Raw genomic sequence first — 18,200 nt, 5'->3', positions numbered from 1 at the left:
TACACAGTGGAGCCTGTGTTCCTCAGGAAGGGGCTGGAGTCCCTTGTCCTTAGAAATGACCACAGACTCTCTAACCAAGTGTTCCCAGGTCCTAATCAAGCCCTGGGAGATATTTTAATCCACTCAGTGGGGCTTGCTGGTTGACAGCTAACCACAAGTGATCTCTCTAATTAGTAGTCTCAGGATATAAGCGCACAAGCTTCATGAATACCCACCCGATATATATTCCTAGACTCCACGGCTTGTGTGTATCATGCATTTAAATACAGGGAGCCACCATCCTCACCACTGTCATTGCTATAGACTGGATGTCTGTGTCCCCACCCCACCCGTATTCCTGATCCATCCACTGAAACCTAATCCCCAGTGTGGTGGTACTAGGAGCTGGGGCGTGGAGGTCATTAGATCCTGAGGGTGGAGCCCTCATAAATGGGGTTAGTGCCCTTAATGAAGATGCAGGGGTCTCTTGCCTCTTCTGCCATGCGAGGACACAGCAAGAAGGTGGCCTTCTATGAACCAGGAAGTGGGCTCTCAGCACGCACCAATTCTGCCAGCAACTTGATCTTGGACCTCCCAGCCTCCAAAACCATACAAAATAAGTGCTCATAAGTCACACCATCTAGGGTCGTCTGTCCTCATGTGGACCAGGATAATCATCAATCACATCATCACTGTCACCACCTTCACCCTCTTCACTGTGACCATCACCACTGTCATCCTCAAAACCAGCTCATGTCACACCTCCCATGCTCCCGGTGCTGTTCTAGGCGATTCACGGGCACACCTCATTTTACTGTGTTTCACTCTATTTCGCATTGCAGGTCCAGCATCTTGTATAAAGTGAAGGTTGTGGTAACCCTGAGCTGAGCAAATCTATCAGCGCCATTTTTCCAACAACATTTGCTCAATCCATGTCTCTATGTCACATTCTGCTAATTCTCTCAATATTTTGAACTTATTATATTTGTAATAGTGATCTGTGATTAGTGACATTTGCTATTGCTTTGATGTTATAGCATTGTTAAGAGTAAACTATTTAAAAATGAAATATTTTTACTCGAGCTAAGAATTGCTTTTTACCTTGCACATTGTTTTTTTAAGACTATGGTCTTGTAATAGTAATGGTATTGCAATCCAGTAGACTCCAGCACAGTGTGAACATAGCATTTTTATTGAAGCAGAGTTGATTTACAATGTTATATTGGTTTCAGGTGTACAATATAACTTTTATATGCAAGAGCAATAAAAAAATTTGTGTAACTCTCTTCATGGCAATGTTTGCTTTCTCGCAGCATCTAGATCTGAAGCCTCTGTGTCTCCAAGGTGTGCCTGTACTCATGTTAGTTCAACGCAACAAACTTTTTAGATAGACACATTATTACAGTTATGTCCTCCCACATTTTACAGATGGAGAAACTAAGGCACCAGAGAGGGTAAGAAATCTGCCCAAGGGCCCCCAGCTGGAAAGCCAGAAGCCTGGCAGTTTATGCTCTTGACATTCACTCCAGATTGATGTGCAGCTGGAGGGGCCAAAAGAGAAAATTCCATTGCATTTCCATCACAGCCTTTCAGGATGGTTGAACACACTCTGGGTTGTTCTTTTGTTTTTTTCTCTCTTTTTGTAATTTAGAATTTATAATCTATATTTAAAAAGTAAATTTCTCAAATTATAGGGAAACAGCCCTTCTGTAGGCAGAGGTACGCATGCTGAGTTGGGGTATGTATGTATGTGTGTGTGCGCCTGGGGGCTAGTTTGATTCAGACTAGCCCATCTGACCCAGAGAACTAGGACTGGTCCACATGTTCTGCCGAGTCAGATGGACTGGTAGCTGAGGCCGTTGCTCTCCTGGAGAGGTCTATGGACGACGTTTATGAGCATCCTTGCAGAGCACATTGATTGTTTTAATTTTCCCCACCTTTGCAGCAGAATTCGTGCCTGCAGAGTACCCTTCTTGCCTTAAAGGTGTGTTGAAAGCCGGCTTCTGCTCACAAGCCTCAGTTCTGCTGCCTAAAATAACACTCCAGGATGCTGGCAAGGGAATAGTACACTTCCTGCGAGTGTTCAATCCACATTCTCCCAAAAATAACACGGAGACTGTTAACACCTGCACTTTCCAACGCTTCCTCGCTAACAACGGAGATTAATGGGCTCCACTCAGAACGGACCTCTCTGACCTCAGCTATGAAGTCGGCGAACTCAGGAAATTGCCTGCTAATCCAAATCTTGATAATCCCAGCATTCTGACATTCTTTTTCCCCTCCCTCTTTGCAGCCCCCAAGTGCCCCATCTGAACTGAATTACAGCTTTCAAAGTTTTGATAAGATACTAAGCAGATTATGCTCCACAAATAACTTCTAACGTGGCTTGTGCAGATTTGTTGAGTGGAGAGATCAAAAATGATGCAGTTTAACAGAATGAAAAGTGGTCTGATTAACCCCAGAGAGTCGATCCATTAGCAGAAAGAAGGAAATAAGAGGAAGGAGGGGAAAACGGGAGGATGGAGGTCTCCGAGGGGCAGCATTTTGTCCTATTGCAAACATGTCAGGGGGCGGTGAAGATGCACACCTGTTTCCACCTGTGAGGTGCCTCGTGGACCAGAGAATCCCTGTTCACACCACCCTCAACCCCCTTTGCGTAACCGTCCATAGTAGGTCCTTGGAGGCCCGTTTGTAAACAGGTGAGGCAAATGAGGATACCCAGGGAGAGCCCGGGCTTGAACCCCAGTGTCCCAGCTTCCCTCCAGTCGGCTCTAAGCTCCTTCATGTTTCCATTGCAGAGCCCACTCCTGGCACACAGTAATGTGAAGTCGCTCAGTCGTGTCCGACTCTTTGCCACCCCATGGACTGTAGCCCACCAGGCTCCTCCATCCATGGAATTTTCTAGGCAAGAGTACTCTTTAAATGCACCATGGAAGTCAAATAGCCTGCACTGGTCCCTCCCACTCTCAACTGGCAAGATCTGTGGTCTCTCGGCTCTAGAATCCCTGGAACTTATGCCTACCTTGCCTGTCACTTTACTCCCGTGGAAGTGCCTGTTAGATATTTCCATTCGTGCTTGGGCAGTATATGCCCGAGAAAACTCTTCAAATGTTTGAAAGGGTCTATGGGGAAAAAGTTATCCTCCCACCCACGTCTGTTCCTGGGTGGCTGGCACTAATACTGCACAGAGGCTCTCCACCTCCAGAAGCACGTAGATTTCCATTTCCTGGTCGCCCCAGTGGCCGGGGGATTGCGTGGCAAGTGCCAACCAGAGACTTATGAGCAGACGTGACATGTTAGGGAGATTGCTGATGGTCCAGTGGTTAAGACTCCTTGCTTCCAGTGCAAAGGGTGAGGGTTTGGTCCCTGGTTGGGGAAGTAAGATCCCACTTGCCTCACAGCATGACTCAAAACAAAACAAAACAAAACAAAACAAAAAAACAAGTGACACGTGTTACTTCCAGGCTGGAGCTCACTGTCAGCGCGAGACCTCCAGAGCTCTCTGACGACCGGCATCATCAGCGATGGTGAAGGCTCTGTCAGCCTCCATCCCTGAGTGATCTATGGGCAGAGAGCCCCTGTTGTCCTGTGACTGTCTTGTACAGATGAGAACCAAACCTCTGTCATTTAAGCCACTTAGACTTAGGTGGTTGTTTGTTACTGCAGCATACACATGCCTCTCCTAACGATACACCTAGCCTCTCCGATACCCCTTTGGAAGCACCCACTCTTACCATTTGCTTAATATCCTTCCAGATATAACCAGAACATGTACCAGAAAATACATAATAACATCTGACACATGCTGTGCTCCCTCTCGCTTTTATTTTTATTTTCAATTACTGTATCTTGGGGATACTTCCATATCAGTGTATAAATAACCTGACTTATTCTTTTTTTGAACAGCTAAATCATATTCTACCCAAAGTATATACCATCATTCATTTAAACAGTGCCCGCTTGCTGGGCGTGTAGTTTCCAATCTTTTGCTACTCCAGTGCTGCAATGAATGACCTTGTACGCGATTATATCTCAGGCCATTTCATTGCTAGAGCAGCGGAGGCGCTCTGTTTTTTCATTTATAACACGGAAATAAGACTAGGACCCACGTCTCAGTATGAGTGAAGTGCTCAACATGTAGCGAGAGAATGCACATGTGAAAAATCACTTTTATTATTGACTTTTGGGTAAACTAGTGAGATCTAAAGAAGCAAAACAAACTTCCTACATGGAATAACACTCAGCAAAGAAAGGGACTGAAAATGTTAGTGTCATGTTATTACTATTTTTTTCTTCTTCAATTAATTTTTTATTGGAGGACAGTTGTTTTACAATGCTGGGATTGTTTCTATCGTACAGCGAAATGAATCAGTCATATACACACATGTGTCCCCTCCCGTTTGGACTTTCTCCCCACTCAGATCACCACAGAGCGTTAAAAAGAGTTCCCTACACTGTAGAGTACATTCTCACTAGTCACCTACTTAATGCATAGTATCAACTGTGTGTGTGTCCCGGTCTCCCCGTTCTTCCCGCCCCCTTCATGTTATTTCTAAGGTTCGTCCGTTATCATTGAACAAGCCACATGCAGCAGGGTTTCCTTCCTCTGTTCGCCCACTTGTTCCTTCTCTCACGTGGCGGCCTTTATTTTCTGAGCATCTGCTGTGTGTTCCCCGCGATGCTGTAACAAGGGAACACCAAGGGCCGCCACACACAAAAGTGCAAGCTACTGTCATCCCCACTTGACTTGAAAATCAGAAATAAAATTAGCATCATTTTATGTATCGCCCAAGACTTTGCTCAACGTGGCTGCTTTATGCAGATGTGTGCAAGCATCGTGACAGGCAGTTTAGGACATTTCACCACCTCAGAAAGAAATCCTGTGCCCTTTAGCAGCTTTTCCTATCTCCCCATCCCCCAGCCCGGTCAACCGCCCAACCTGCTCCCTGTCTGAGGGGCTTTGTCTGTTCTGGACGTCCCGTGTACATGGGATCACACAGCGTGGCATTCTGGGTCTGACTTCTCTCACTCAGCAGAGGGTTTTCAAGATTCACCCACACTGCAGCCGGTGTCAGCATGCCCTTCCTTCCTGTGACTGAGTACTGTTGCATGTGGGCATGGACCGCATTCCAGTCATCCATTCACCTCTCTTGATGGACGTGTGCGTTGCTTCCACTTTTCGGCTCTAGTGAATAATGCTGCTGTGATTGTTTGTGTACAAGGGTTCATGTGGGCGGATGTTTCAGGCCTTTTGGGTGTGTCCTCAAGAGTGGAACTCCTGGGTCACATGGTAACTCTACATTTCATTGTTTGAGAAACCACCAGATGATTTACCAGTAGCCATACCATTTTCCCTTCCCACTGCAGAATACAAGGGTTCCACCTTCTCCACATCCTTCCTAACACTTGTCATTATCTGACTTCTTAGAATGACTTCTCTTTCCTGCCCTGAATCCTGAGGGAAACAGTACCTAATTGAGGAGGAGCATCATAGTTACAAAGCCTGCTCCTGACGTAAGTCTCCCATCAGTTGCTGACATTTCTATAAGGTGTGACACTCTGCAAAGCATGTACAGATACAGAAACTCATGGAACCTTCCCAAGATCTCTGGGCATTGGATACGGGAGGTGTTATTCCCGTTTTACAGATGAGGAAAGTGAGGCTCACACAGGTTCTAAGCCTCCTAAGTTCACACTGTGGGACTAGCACCCCAGGTTTTCCAACCCCCAGTCCAAGCTTCTCTCCATTATAACCCCAGACTCCCCTGGGAGCCCTGTTTCGGGCATTTCATCCAATACACTTGCCAGGTTGACCAGTTGCTCTGTAATTAACTACTCAGAGGAAATAAGAACAGCGTGAGGCTGCCATTTTAGATGCTGGCTTAATCAAGTTTTAAATTAGTTCTGAGCAGCTCGGTTGCGAAAGCAGGGTTGAGCTTTTTGTAGTGACTTCCAGCAGCGAGGGAAGAGGTCGTGCCACCGAGGCTCTATTGTTTAGCATCTCAGGGCCCCAGCTCGTCACAGGAAATCCACAGCAAGGTGAAGGCAGTGCTTGCCAAGTCTTTGAAAGCAGTTCCTCCTGCCAGAGAGTTCCTTACAGAAGCCACAGTCCACCCAGACTTCCCGGGGCACTTTCTGCAGAACAAAGAAAAACTGTATTTTTCTGGACCAGACACAGTGCAGAGCTTGATATTCCTCAGTGGAGGTGAAGACTGAAGTGATGCCCAGGGTTTGAGGAAACAAACCGAGTAAAACTGGGAGCTGCAGGGATGCCCGCTAAGAGTGTCAGTTAATGGACGGTGGCCCGTGGATTAGACACAATCCAAGCATCCATTAAAACATTCTATGTGAGAAGATGCCTATGGCCTGGAAAAACACTTGCAGCATCTGAGGAGGTGAAGCAAGCAGGTAACAATGTAGCTGGCTCTCAGCTGGGGAGGAATGTCTTTATGGCAGCATCTGGAGACATTTTCGGTTGTTAAAAGCTGGGAGCACTCTTGGCACCTGCAGGCAACAGAGTACCACCAGACATCCTGAAATCTACAGGGCAGCCCCTCACAACACATAATCATCCAGCCCAAATGACAGTTGTGCCAAGGCTGAAAAACCCTTCCCAGAATATGCATCATACGATTCCCCTTTTTATCACATAAAAATGGTGTAGATGATCAGAAGAAGTTACACCAAATACACAGTTGCTTTCCTCTCGGCTAAAGGAGAAGGTAGATGATGTGAAATTTTTAGGCTCTTCTGTAGTTTCCAATCTCGATGAACAAGAGGCATCTATTACTCTGCAGTCAGTTAAAAAGTAAAATAAAACACCATGACAGTGACAAATAGGGGAGCTCCATCGATGAGAAGTTGCTCATCTCAGTTTCTCAAGCTCGGCTCAGCTGGGTCGCGACCAGCCCATGGTTTGTGTCTGAGTCATGGAATCTCTCCAGATTTGGTGTCCTCTTCTGAAAGCTGACGTTTCATATTTGCACTTCGCTTCTTCCCGCTATCATTTTTCTTCCCTCTTCGAATTCAGTGTAGCAAACGTCAGTTATGCTTCTGCAATGAGAAGACATTCCTAGGAACTGAGGGCTCTAGGGATGAAGGAGGTCAGTGCCAGGGCCCGGAGTGAACCCTGATGTAAGCACGGACTTTGGCTGATGATGATGGGCCAGTGCAGGGTCAGTGGTTGTGACACAGGCACCGCTCGGGTGGGGGTGCTGGTGGTGAGGGAAGCCGTGCCCTTGGACAGGGCCTCCAAGCACAAGAGAGCTTCCCCGTCTGCACATTGACAGCAGTTATTCATCTCGGGGTTTCTTGGTGAGGTTAATAGACCAATGTGGGGCAATGGCTGCACATAGTAGGTCCACAACAAATGCTTTTTTAAATCTCCCTTAAGACTATCCTACAATAGTCCAATGAGAGCTCTTATTTTCTTTATTATTTAGTTCATGTACTCTTCATTCACCCATCAATATTCACTTGAATGCCTACTATGTGCCAGGCACCATACTGTGTTCTGACAGGTCAGCAGCAAGGAAAACAGCATTTCTCTCTTACCACTCACCTCTTATTGTGTGACACCTCACCTCAAACTTAGTGGCTTAAAACAACCAACAATTGCTACCTCCTCGTTTCTGAGGGTCGGGAACTCAGGGACAGCTTGGCTGGTGTTTGGTGAGAATGCAGCTGGAGGATGGTTGGGGCTGCCTTCCCATCTGACGGTTCAACTGGGGCTGGAGGGGCCGCTCCCTGGTGTGGCCACAGGCCGGAGGCCTCAGTGCTTTTCCTCAAGGGCTCCTCCAGTGGGTTGCTCGAGCATCCTCCCAGCAGAGCCAAGGGCTCCCGCGGAGGGAATGAGCCGAGAGAGACCAGAATAGAAGACCCAGTGTCTTTAATGACCAGGTCTCTGAAGTCACACCGTCATTTCCACTAATTCTATTTGTTCGAAGTGAGTCACGACCTCTGGCCTGTTCTCAAGGGGAGAAGACTTGCTTTCCATCTCTTAAAATGCCAGCCAGATTCGCTCACGTGGAGATGCCATTCGCCAAGTTTGGTGATGGTGTTCAGTTATGGAACCACTACCAAGATCACAACGGAGCACCTACCACCCTCCGAGCTCCACGTGTGCCTTCCCGGTCAGCTGGCAGCCCTCCTCCCCATCACCAAGCAACACCAATCTGCTTTCTGTCACTATTGATTACTCCTGCCTGTTCAGGACCCTAACCCAAAGGAAACCCACCCAGCATTCATTCTTCCATGTTTGGCTTCTTTTTTTCACGTAATATTTTAGCGGTTCATCTGTGTTGTTGTTTCTTTGATTGCCGAGTAGTATTGCATTGTATGGACGGACCACAGTTTGTTTATCCCGTTGCCTGTCAGTGCTCTCTTTTCATGATCATTGGCTGTGACTCCTCTGTCCCTATGTCAGCGTGTAGCCGGTCTCCTGTGACAAAACCATACCCCTTTGGATTTTCTACTTCCCTAGAGGGCTGGCTCAGAGGGGCTGCCACAGGCCACGTGCATCTCTTCTGTCCAATCTAAGCTTCCCGAGAAGCTGGGGACTTAAAAGCTGTGTATTCCTCTTCTCTGGGCTGATGGAGAGGTTGGAGGAGGGAAGGGCTGAGATGCTCCAGGTGTTTATTTCTCTGTGAGATAATTAAGTAGGTTCCTGCCCAGTAAACATTGCCACATGCTGGAGACTGGTGAGTTAATCCAAGGAGCCTTGTGCTAGGGGTCCAGCCCGGAGCCCCACCAGCATCTGCACGACCTGGGGCTGGATTTCCTGGGTTCGCAGCAGAGCATCCAGCCTCTGTGTGGGAGAGAGGGGCTGGCAGGCATTGCCTTGCTTTGTCCTCAAGTCTTGGACACTAGGGGCCACCTTCTGAGTCCAAAAGTGGGCTCACTCAGGGTTTTTCTCATAGCTGGTAGCAGCTTCTGGTGGGCCACGGGTTCCCTTGGAAACGAGCCCTGAGACACAGAGGTTTCTCTTGAGAGCTCTGACAGTATCTCCCTGTGTTGGGAGCTGGTGGGGGTGAAGCACTGCCCAGGGTGGGGAAGTTGGACTGTACGGTCATGATCACAAGGCCCTGGCCTGTCCTGGGAGGAGTTGTCCTGGATCTGAGGCTTGACCTGTCACTAGAGGTGGGCTTCTCCCTTCCGCTGAGAGCAGCATCTGAGCAGGCCTTAGCAGCGGGCCATCAGTGGCCCCTGAGGGGAGGGACAGGTGGGCGTGGAGGGGCCTGACAAGGCTGCACATCATTGCCAGCAGGCCCACTTGTCACCTGGCCTGCAAAGAACATTTCCTGGAGTATGCCGCATGGGTAGACTTGAGACGTTGTGACAGACACATGGCCGGGAAGTGTAGAATCTTTGCTGTCTGGCCCTTTAAGGAAACCTCTGCCCATCCTCCCTGATCTATTATCCATATAGTGCACCAAGACCAGCATTAAAAAGATAAATAAATAAATGAGGATAAAAATGATCACTGCGCACAGGTCTTGGGGAGGTTGGTGTCGCCCATGAGCCTTTGCTCTGGGTTCTGAGATCTAGAGTATCTGTCTGAGTCGGGGGGGTAGGGGGGTGGTAACAGCCCCCAAAACTTGGAGGCCCTGCTTCGTGGTGATCATTTCCCCCTCCCCTCATCCCCAGCGGGTGCCAGCACCCATAAGCACAGAACCCAGCCTTGAGGAAAGCCTGAAGCAGCAGGGCGTCATGAACCTGTTTGGAAAGCCCCGGACATCCATCTTGAGGCAGCTGAGTGCTGAAGGCCTCGAGGTCTCTGAGCAGTGTGGTTGAGGGCCCTCGGCCAGGCCAGCCCCGGGGGTCCTAGCTCAGTGTTTTCACTTCTAAGTAGTTCCTGCTCCGCTTGAGCAGGGGCAGCACAGGCTGAGGGCAGCGGCTTTCAGGTTTGGGCAAGTGTCACAAACCTTCCCCCCGCCCCCGGCCCCATCGGGGACAGGGCTGGGACCACAGAAGGGGCCGGGAGTTCTGATCCCACGGGGCCGGGCCGGAGGCTGAGACGGCGCCTCTCTTACAGGCTCCTGGAGCAGGCGATGCTGCTGGCCGGGGCCCCCTCTCTGAGAACCATCGCTTTAGACCACAGGGTTCTCGAACGTCCGAAATCACAGAGACCAGGGCAGCTGGTCTTGCCACGCCTCCCTCCCGGCCTGAATCTTTAATTATTTAGTCTATTTATTTAACTGGAATCCCCTCTTGCTTTTTAAATGCATGTATTTTAAAAAGGAAGTTCTGCCCCTCTAACTGTAAACAGAAAACCAGCATCACCACACAAACAGTAACTCTGCAGATAAAAACTGAAAACGAGAACACTGCTATGGAATTCAGGCCAGTCGCCACCTCAGCCCTGCCCTCTCTCTGTTAGAGGGGTGCGGGGTGGGGCCCGGTGATTACTGCGGGCAGAGGGGTTCTGAGCACTAAGTGGGGGGTCTCTCCCAGACTTGATCAGAAGGCTGGAAAGCAGCGTCCTCTTTGGGGGAAGGGGAGTGTCTCTCAGTGTGCGGGTCAATTTGATTCACTGCCCAGTGTCAGCCGTGGGACCTGCCGCACTCTGGCCAGTGCTGACCTCGGGTGTGGCCACTCTGCATGTCCCCTGCAGGACGGCTGTCCCAGTTGGCAGTGATCTCGTTGGTTTGCTCCTCTGCGTCTCGGCTTTCTGCCTGCCCTGCTGGCATGCACCTCCGTTGGGGAAGTGGACACCCCTGACCATGTCCTGCAGTGGCCGTGGCACCCAGCACACGGCCTGGCAGGAGAAGCCCTCATCCCAGTGGATTAAGGCAGCTCCCTTCTGAGGGGGTGACGCTGGGCTCATGGCCCTTCTCCCTGGGGATGTCCCTTCCCAGTGTTCCCGTGTCCTTCAGAGGAAGGACAGGGGAAGGGGTCCAAAGACCCCCGGAATCCTTGGATTGCTCTGATGTCTCTGTGGGCAAGAGCCCAGGGCCCTGAGGGGCGCTATTTCTGCATCCAACCATCTCCCCGCTAGACCACAAGCCCTTGCACAGGCCAGGCCCTGGCAGGACGGGGTGGGCAGGCTGGACTGGGGAATGGCAGAGAGGCTGATGAAGGGCAGGGTCCACGGAAACTAACAAGCACCCTGAGTCTAGAACCGGGAGCCTTCCCCACCCCCACCTGTCAGATCCTCTCCCCACCCCCTGCTCCTGCCAGAACCTCTCATTGACCAATCTCAGCTGGAAGCCAGAGGTCAGAGGAGTCCACTGGCTCCTTCAGAGGGGACCCCAGGCAAGGAGCATAGGAGAGGGGACGAGCAGAACAGGGAAAGGATGACCAACCCAGGCGGCAGATGGCTCGCAGTGGGTGGCCCGCCCATGTCCCCTCCACCAGCCTGTTCCTCCAGCCTGCTCAGGGCTCTCAACCACCCCTTCCCTTCTCTGCAGAGGTGCCCTTGGCCCAGTGGAGGCCCTGAGAGGGAAGCTGTGCCCACCTCACAGTCCCAAGGCCTGGGCCAACAGCTGACTCGAGGTGGAAGCCACTCCAGGATGTAGCCCCCACTCCGGACAGACCACCTCCAGGCCAGCCCCGGCCAGCTTTCCCGGCCCCGTCTCCACCACAGGGAAGCCCTGGGTGGTTGTGCACCCCGCCATTTCCTGTGTCACGTTCTGAGCACCGGCGACTTACCTGGAAAAAGAGAAAAGTGGGTTTCAGAATGACGCCAAAAGGGACAGTGTCTGAGAAATAGAGGTTGCCCGTGTAATTCTACGATGAGCATATGTACAGAAGCAACGTGTCCACAGGTCACCTGTGCTTCCCTCTCAGCTGGGGTGATTCTCATTTTCTCATTTTCACTTATTTGTATCTTCTAATTTTTATTCACTTATTTTACTGACATACTATTCAATGAAAAGATTTATACTGTTAAAAAGAAGGCATGCCAGTACATGCAAGCAAGAATGATGCTGTGAGAGGAAGAATAAATCAGGTCTAAATTATAAAACAAGAAATAATTTACAAGATACAAAGAAATTTGGGACTTCCCTTGGCAGTCCAGTGGTAAAGATTCTGCAGCTTCCACTGCAGAGGGTGTGGGTTCAGTTCCTGCTTTGGGAACTAGATCCCACATGCTGTGGGGTGTAACCCCCCCAAAAAAATTAGGTCTAATTTTAAAAGTGTATCTTGTTGTTCTGTTGCTGTCATGTCCAACTCTTTGCGACCCCCTGGACTGCAGCACACCGGGCTTTTCTGTCCTTCACCGACTCCTAGAGCTTATTCAAACTCGTGTTCATTGAGTCGGTGATGCCATCCAACCATCTCATCCTCTGTCATCCCCTTCTCCTCCTGCCTTCAGTCTTTCCCAGCAACAGGGTCTTTTCCAATGAGTCAGTTCTTCACATCAGGTGGCCAAAGGATTGGAGCTTCAGCTTCAGCATCAGTCCTTCCAATGAATATTCAGGATTGATTTCCTTTAGGATGGACTGGTTAGATCTCCTTGCAGTCCAACGGTCTCTCAAGAGTCTTCTCTAGCATCAATTTGAAAGCATCAATTCTTTGGCACTCAGCCTTCTTAATGGTCCAACTCTCACATCTGTACATGACTACTGGAAAAACCATAGTTTTGACTATACAGATCTTTGTTGGCAAAGGGCTGTCTCTGCTTTTTAATATGCTGTCTAGGTTGATTTACAAATCAAGACTAATTTATAAACCAAGGAATGAATCATTTGCATATTTCAGCAATTCCAGAACTTGAACAATTCTTTGTAGCAAGTTTATCATGACTTGCCACACAGGGGATCCCGGCTCATCTGAATGTCAGAAGCAGTGGCTGAGAATATCGGATGGACAGGAAAGCCCCTCCAGGAGGAGCAAGCAGGCAGGGGAGAGGCAGGCTATTCCAGATCCAAAATGGAAATAATCATATTAATAATAGCAGCTAGAATTTTCTGAGATTTTCCTTCATGCCAGTCATGGCTCTGAAATTCTTTCCATGAATTAACTGCTTTCACCCAACAGCACCCTCTGAAGCACACTGTCCTTGTCCCATTTTACAGAAGACTCAGTAAGGGTAAGGAAGCAGGTCGTCAGGGGCAGAGCCATGGCTGGGGCTCAGGCCGCCTACCCAGAGCCTGTGTCCCTTGCCGTCTCACACACTGGATGGCCCGAAGCGAGCCCAGCTCTCTGCGGGGCTTGTAAAGTCTCTGGGTCCCAGACTTGGACATAGGCACAGGCATAATGAGCCCTGTATGCCATGGAAACTGCCTCAAGAGTTCTTGGAAGTGTGTACAATTTTCTGTCTTCTTTCCAAGCTGTAAAAGTTCAGCTAATGGAAAGGGTGGGCTCAAAGAATTAAAAAATCTACAATTTCAGGGAAACTAACGAGTGTTGCGGCCTCGTCTTCCTGACAGAGGCTCCTGGAGTTTGTAACATGTCACCTGGGTGTCAAACAGCACACGTCAAAACCCCCGGGGCCCCCACTAAACCAAGCAGGCCAGGAATAAAGTCAAGGAAGAAGGAAGGGTGGACAAGTCTGGGGGTGGGGACGGGGCAGAGTGCAGATCAGTCGGAGCTGGCGAGGGTCAAAAGAACCAACGGGGACCAGCCAGTGCCAGGGTCTCTGCTAAGCACTTAAAAGATACAGTTATTCCTCAACCTGTCCAAAAATGAATTAAGTCAGAAGCATCATCTTCACGTCTCCATGGTACTGAGGGTGAAGAAACTGAGGCTCAGAGACACTGAGTAAGTCACTTAAGGTCACACAGCCAGTACATCAGTCAGGACAGTTGAGGTTCTGATGCAGTTAAAAAATAAATAAAATCAACCCTCAAATCTCAGTGTCTTAAAAAGACAAAGATCTAATTATATTCCTGTCCCGTGCTTGTCCTGGGTTGTTGGGAGCCCAGGTACCCCTCCCTGATGGATCAGCTGCTCACTCCAGGCTTCTCTAGGGAAATGAGCACGTCTCAGCCAACGTGTAGGCAGAAGCATTGCCTCACGGGCCTCAGCTCTGAGCAGAGCTTATCTGACTTGCCTTGATATCAAGCCACTGAATGCACAGCAAACCTCTTCCCAAGAGTAAAACAAGATCCTTTCAGGGTGAGGACAGCTCCCCATGGGGTAAACTTCCCATTCAGCCCATGGATCAGTCAGGTTCAGGCTCAGCTGCTGCAACAAACAGGCCCCTCCGGATGGCAGCTCACACCCGTGGAGCCCAGCTTCTCTCTCGGGGGTGGGCAGTCCAGGCGGAGGGACCCAGCTTCCTGAAGCCACTCTCCTGTTCTGTCACCTCCTGGGGATGTTCGTGCCCATAAGACAGAAGCTGAGCCCCACACCAGCGCTTAGACCAGGGCAGGAAAGAGTGGATCTGAGGGGGATGAGGGTGTGGATCGCATCCCTACATGCACCTCCCCCCACCAGCAAGAACAGTCACGTGACCATCCCCAGCAGAAGGCAGTGGAGTCAGCTTTGGCAGCCGTGTGTCCTCCTGAAGCTTTGGGAAGGGCTTTTAATCCTAAAAGGAAGAAGGGGGAGCCCTGCGTTCTCCCGTCACCTCACCCGACTCTCTTGTTGAACCTCCTGACACTGACTTCTCATCATGTCATCCTGGGTCTCCATCCCAGGTTACTGCCTGGCCGGTCATCGCCCCCTCCTCTGTGTTACCCTCCTGCCTGGGCAACAGTAACAGAACACCACAGACTCAGGGCTTAGACAATAGACATTTGTTTCCCACAGCTCTGGAGGCTGAAGGTCCGAGATCAAGGCACTGGCGGGCTTAGTCCCTGGTGAGGACTCTTCCCAGCTTGCAGACGGCCACCCTCTTCCTGTGTCCTTATGTGGAGCAGGGTCAACTCTCCTCTGCTTTGTCGTAGTTATTTCTGTGGTTTAGTTGCTCAGGCATGGAAGACTCTTTGCGACCCCATGGGCTGTAGCCCACCAGGCTGCTCAGTCCACGGGATTCTCCAAGCAAGAATACAGGGGTGGGTTGCCATCCCCTTCTCCAGGGGATCTTCCCAACCCGGAGATCGAACCCGCATCTCCTGCATTGGTAGGCAGATTCTTTACCATCTGAGCCAGCTGGGAAGCCCTCCTCTCTGCTTATGAAGTCATTAATCCCATCATGAGGATTCCACCTTTGTGACCTCATCTAACCATAGTCACTTCCCAGGGGCCCTAGCTCCCAATACCATCAGAGTGGGGTTAGGGTGGCAACACTGAATAATGGAGGAGGAGACACAGTTCATTCCATTGCAGCAAGACTTGAGTGTGTCTCCTTCTCATGACCAGTCCGACTGCCCATGGAGCTCAGCTACCCCAGGACAGTACCAACGCAGGACACAACTCTATTGTTCCTTACAGTTTGGTTGCTATTTACATGATTGATTACATGGGCAAGGGAGAGGAATGGAAGCCGGCCACCCCAGGGCCTGAATTCCACCCTGGATGATGAATAAGCCTCCTTTCCAGTCCAGCCCCGTGGAGCTGATGTACAGGAATGCAAATTTGTTATAAGCCAATGACCACCTCCTTGCCAGGTCCAAATATCTCCAGGGCTTCCCAGCTCCTTCCTGCAACCCACTGCCAAATTCAACACAGGCATCCACTTGGTAAACGTGCACCCAGACGTTCAAGGGTGCAAAAACAGAAAAGAGACCAAGCCTGGCCCGCTCTCACAGAGCTGCCTCCTCCAGGCAGCTGAGAACATGGGGCGGAGGAAGCCCAGGGCTGTGTGTAATGGGATTCACGGGCTCAGCTTCCGACAAGGGGGATATTTTGGGGGATAAATGGCTTCTCAGAAAGGTTCACCCCTCTGTGAAAATGTGATTTCACACTCCGCTCAAAATGCCCCGGGAAGTTGCAACAGAAAATGGGCACTCAGACAGGCCCCTCAATGAACAGATCCTTGTGCCCGGGTGATGGGTGGCTCGGAAAACTCACCTTGCTTGTCCTCTTTGCAGCCCAGTGGCTGAGGCATTGGTCACTTTCCTTCCTTGGCTTGTGTCTCCTCAAATGCTCGCTTGCTGCTCCAGAGTCCTTTCCCATTTATATAAACCTTTCTCTGCCTTCCCAGCCCAACTCACGTGCCACCTCCTCCTGGAAGCCCTCTGAGAACTCCCATTCAGCTCCATTTTCATCTCATGTCAACGTCCCACGAGGTCCTCACTGTCCCATCCCAGCCAGACTGCTTGACCACAGCTCTCTGCCCCTTGAGGGGAGGCCCCTGGGCAGAGTCACTTAGCAACCGTGGAATCCACCTGAGCAAGTCAGTAGCTCCCTTACCCCAGGCGAGCCCTCAGCTTCTCTCTGTGCCTCAGTCTCCCCTCCGCCTCAGCTCGTGGGGCCTGCGTGTCAACTCACAGCCATGCTAAGCCGGCCGCCCCTCCTGCCCTGTCCTGGGAGTCTGGGCTACGCGGGAGAATGTGGAGGAGTGGGAGGCTGGACTGCATGGGGACTGTGGCTGCGGTCCAGGTTAAGGACTTAGGACGTTATTCCAGGGGGCTGGGCAGGACTTTGGACCAGGGAGTGACACGGTCGGAGCCACGTTGGGAAGGTGGAGGGGAAGGGCCGGTGGGGTGGGAGGGTTGTCTGTGTGGAAGGTGCACAGTTCTGAATGCAGGGCACCAGGCACGTCCCCCCCAGTCCCCTGTCCCCCGCTCCCCACTGTTCCTTGTGCCGGAGCTCACTCCGCTGACACTGAGCAGACCTTCCTTGCGCCTGCTCCGGGGACAGGAGCAGAAGGCCCCGCGTTCCGAGCGCCCGGCGGGGATGCGGCTGGCTACCAGCCAGGAGGCGATGCCAGGCTCCTCGTGGGGGTATTCCTGGAAGCACACTCTGTACTGTGCCTGGCACACATAAGACAGAACCCCGACATTCACTGGGCACCCATCCAGGAATGCGGGGAGTCGCTGAATCTGGGAACACCACCGTTTCTAAGACTTGAAGCTTCAGCAAGGTCCTGGGGAGGAGACCCCAGGAGGCCCTGGCTGCTCAACCTGAGTGAGGCTGTGTGACCTGGGGTGAGTCGCTTAACCTCTCTGGGCTTCTTCCTTTTAGTCTCTCCTCAAATCGAACCCTGCAATGAGGCCTTGAATAGGGAGTTTTCTTGAGAGGTGGTCGCAGGGAGAACAGACAGGGAGTGGGGAGGGGAGACCAGTAGGGAAGGATCCCTGCAATCACGTTGTCAGGACAGTTAGTAATGGGGGTTGTTGGAGCTTAAACTCACTGAGAAAACTCTGGAAAACAAAGGAGAGCCTGCACTTCAGAGGCATCCAGGGCAGCGAGGGAGCTGAGGTATTCACATCCTGGGTTCCATAATCTATTTCTCTGCAGGAGGGTGACTCCTCAGTTCTCCTACCTGCTTTATGGACCCCAAACTGACTCAGGACATTGACCCCACATCCTAGAGGGCAGGTGCTGGCTCCAGGGGTCAGGTCGGGGTGCAGGGAAGGGGTCAGAGTGAGGACCAAGAGTAGGGCACCCACCATAAATAAAATGGGGGTCATTCCCAAGATCAGGGTGAGGAAAAGTGAGATGATGATCTGTCAAGTGTTAGCGAGATGCTTGACATGGAAGGAAAAGTCAGCACGTGTAAGCTCATCCTCATTTCGCGAGTTTGGGGCAGGTCAGGTGGGGGATATTCCCTGAACTGGAAAGTGGAGGGAGGAGAGGGACCGGGGGTTCAATCCCCAAGGCTCTCCCTGCTGGGTCCCTGGGGGTCAGCTGTGTCTGCTCCTGATGTTCTTTCTCTTGGGGTTTTAGTAACCCTGCCCCCCACCCCCCAGCGCTGGACTCTGTGCTGTCTTGCGATTTCTGCGACAACACTTTGTAGAGTCTCCGTTCGTTAAAAAGTCTCCTGGACTGTCTCCTGCGGGGCCCTGACCGGCCACTGGCTCCCCTGTGTGAGTGGTGACTGCCTGTCATTCTCCGTGGCCACCCAGCATCCCGTCTGTGTTCAGCAGATCTCCCTCCTTTCGTGCTAAAAAGGGGGGAGGTAGAGACCAGGAGAGAAGTACCAGTTTCAGGTAGTCAGCATCCCAGCCCCGCTACGGCTGGGCTGTGGGCACATGGGCTGGCCTCTACCGGCCAGACACGCCCACCCTGGACTTCAAGCTGGGAGCTTGTGGCCCCAAGAAGCAGGGGCCGTGGCTGGTTATCTTCGGAGGGGTGGCTGGAGAGGAGTGGGCACTGGGGAGCTCTGCCTGGATCCTCCTTCATTAACAACTCACCTCCCTGGGTGCTGAGAGGCTGTCCAGCGACGT

This window comes from Dama dama, chromosome 4 (assembly GCF_033118175.1).
Source record: "Dama dama isolate Ldn47 chromosome 4, ASM3311817v1, whole genome shotgun sequence".
Lineage (NCBI taxonomy): Eukaryota > Metazoa > Chordata > Mammalia > Artiodactyla > Cervidae > Dama > Dama dama.
This window is presented reverse-complemented; position numbering follows the sequence as displayed.